This window comes from Otolemur garnettii, unplaced genomic scaffold, assembly GCF_000181295.1.
Source record: "Otolemur garnettii isolate 467f Iridium unplaced genomic scaffold, OtoGar3 scaffold00108, whole genome shotgun sequence".
Taxonomy (NCBI): Eukaryota; Metazoa; Chordata; class Mammalia; order Primates; family Galagidae; genus Otolemur; species Otolemur garnettii.
The window spans coordinates 4,964,959-4,968,314 of NW_003852503.1; positions in this window are offsets into that span (position 1 = coordinate 4,964,959).

Sequence of the window (3,356 nt, forward strand, 5' to 3'; positions counted from 1 at the left end):
GTATCCTAAACTGAACCCTAGAACAGCAAATAGACATTAGTGGGGAAAAACCTGGGGAATCCAAATAAATTACATAGTTCCATTAATAGTATTATACTAACTGCTAATTTCTTACTTTTGACAAATGTATCACAGTTTATATAAGATGTTAATATTTAGGGCAGCTGGATGAAGGGCATATGGAAACTTTGTAACATCTTTGCAACTCTATTGTACATCCACAATTACTTTGAAATAAAAAGTTTTATTATCCTTCCAGGAGAGGATACATGTATAAAGCAACCTCCAACTTCTACATATAGAGAGACAGATTACATTTATAATGATGACCAACATTTAAACGGTTTTTCCTGTACACCAAGCATTGTTCCAAGTACTTAATATGTTTAACTCACAACAACTCAGTAAGGCAAGTACTATTATTTCCCCCTGTTTTACAGATGAGGGACCTGAGCACCCAGAAGTTAAGTCACTTACCCAAGGACACATAACTAGTGAGTAGCAGAGCTGGAGTTTAAGTTTTCAATCCAGGCAGTAGCTCCAGAGTCCTATGTGCTTAACCATTATGTAAGTTTTACTACTCCCCAGCAGTATGTACTGGCTATTCAGAGGATATACAAAGGCCAGGCAGAAATCAGAAACTTGAACTAAGGTGATAACAGGAGAAGGAAAGCAGTGTCCCGAGGCTTAAGATATATGTATATGGGAGGCAGCATCAACAAGGTTTTCTTTTGAATTGGAATATGGTGATTGAAGAAAAGGGAAGAAGCAAGAGTGACGCCTGGGCTTCTAGCTTAAGACCACTTTCCAAGTATAGCCTACTTTCCTGATGCTTGGTCGCATGCTTCTTCCCACCACTAAAGGAAATCTTCCAGACCTTTTGCACTCTGGCCACACCTCCCTATCCCTTTCACTTACACATTCCCAGAGTGCAAAACCAACTGGATTGCCTTCTGTTCCAACACAGGCAGGAACTCTCCCACCTCTCCATGCACTTCCATGTTCTTGTATGAGCTGTTCCTTCCACTTAAGATTCTCTCTGCCACTTCTCTTGATCTATATCTGATCTCTTCGTGGCCTCAGTCAAATGTCACTTCTGCTGGTAGCCTTCCAAGCTTGTTTAAAGATGATGAGTAAACACCCATGCTCTCTCATTTACTTACTTCCAATTTTTCCACTCAACCCATCCCCAGGCAGCCAAACCCTCCCCCCAGACACACGTCTCTGGAAGGCCACTTAAGAGCATATGATCAAAGAAGCCTTACCTGAGGATGGAAAAAGTGGGAGAACAAGAGCTGAGAACTGATAGACATTGGTACATCTGGACTTGCTCCCTCCAACTCCATCCATTCAGTTCCTGTGATGTGCCAGGCGCAGAGTTAGAGGCCACAGCAATGAACCCAATTCACCCCTATCCTTTAAAGCACTTAGCAGCCAGGTGGGAGATTCTTGGCTGATAAACTGGCTGCCCCAAACTAAAGTCCATAGGGCATTTCCCAGCTTCAAACCCTCCCACTGGCCACTGGGCATGATTCACAGATCTGTAGGCCTGTCCTTTCCTCAAGTTTTAGGCTAGAGCTATGACCAACCAACCAGTTGTGGACCCTCAAACACCCAGCTGTTGCCCACCTTCTTGCCTCTCCTCATGCTGACCCTACCTTCCATTCAGTTGGAATGCTTGCCTTTGTCTGATGATTCACTGAGAGCTGGTGTTCCCTTCCCCTGAAGCCCTTCCTGACTCCCCCCTACCCACCCAAGGCTACACTGGGCCCTTTCTCCCAGACCCCACAAGCCCACACCACACGACATTAAATGTTTCTTTACAACACCTATTTCTGCATCTCTCTTCCCCTCTTCTCCCCAGCTAGACTGAGTTCTTTTAGGGCCACGACAACATCTCTGTATCCCCAAGACTGGCACAGTGTTTTGGTACAAAGAGAGCCCAGGTTACATTTGCTAAATGTGAAAGACCATACAGTGAGTGGGTGAGTGTTCGTGTGAGTGCCCAATCTGACTGCTGCAGCAGAGAATCCAAAAGACACTCCAGGGGCAGATCCCAGCAGTGGGAATGTGGTGCTGTGCTCGCCCCTCCTCCTTCTGCTCCTCTCAGGAACCAAAATTTACATGTTATCAGAAACGGTCCGTGTCCCCTCTACTCCTGCTGCCTGGAGGGCTGGGCAAAGGGCAAAGGGAGCACTGTCTGGGCGTCTGGGGAGAGAAAGCTTTAGGGGTAACTCCGTCTGCCCCCCTGCAGGGGGCCGCGGGATAGAAGGGACAGAGGGAAGGGGGAGAGGGCGGCTTCAGGCTGCCAAGGGCCAGAAGGGCGCAGTCGCCTTGGCAGGAAGCCTACCACACCCGGATGTGGTGGATGGTGAACGGGATAGGGCGGAGAGTCCCTGCCCTGCCAGGGACACTGACTGGATGGGCCACTTTCCGCGGGAATCCTGCAGAGTGCTCAAAATGAAGGTGCTGGCAAAGGGAGCGGAGCTCAGTGTGTGCTCTATTTGGGGAAAGGGGGACGGTGGTTCAATTTTTGGAAAAAGAACTCCTGAAGGGAGCAGGGACTCCTGAAGGGATTAGAAAGGAAACCGTACCAGAAACCTCAGTGGCCGCCTCGCACTCACTAACTGGCTGTGTCCTCTGGGCGTCGGGCTTAGCTGCCTCTCCATTTAGCTTCCAAGTGATGCGGAGGACAGCGATCCCCGCTCTGGCACTCTCTGCCCAGGGCCAGTCGTCTTACCCTTCTTTGGGCCCTTGTCTCCTCATCTGCGAAATGGGACCAGGGTTGAAGCAGAGGGCTGTAGAGGCCTCTCCAGCTCGGACATTGCTGGAGCCGGGATTCTCCATAGCGCACGCCACTCCGCCGCCACCCGTCCCCCCATCTTAACTCCACCCCCACCCAGCTGCTTCTCCCCCGACGCCGGCCGCTAGGGGTCACTGCCTCCCTTTGTCAGCGGAGGAGGAGGGCAGCCCGCCCAGCGGCCCTTCCCGAGCTGAGGGCGGCCGGAGGGGCATCTCCTGAGCCAGGGGGCCTGAGCGGGACCCCGCGGCCCTCGCTCGGGATCCGCCTGGGCCGCGGGCCGGAAGGTGCGGGCGGGCGGGAGGAGGCCGGGCCGCGGCGGGCGCGCGTCGGAGCGAGGAGGGGGTTAACGCTAACCCCTCCCCTAGGGCTGACATCACGGGAGAGCGGGTGAGAGGCTGGAGCTCGGCGAGTGAGAGAAAGAGAGGGAGAGGAGCGAGCGCGGCTCGACTCGGCGCCCAGGCGGCTCCACATTGTTGCGGGTCGCCGGCACCAGCGGAGCGGCGGCGGCGGGGACGCGCGGCGCACCCGGCTGGCTCTCCTCGCGCCCGGCAGC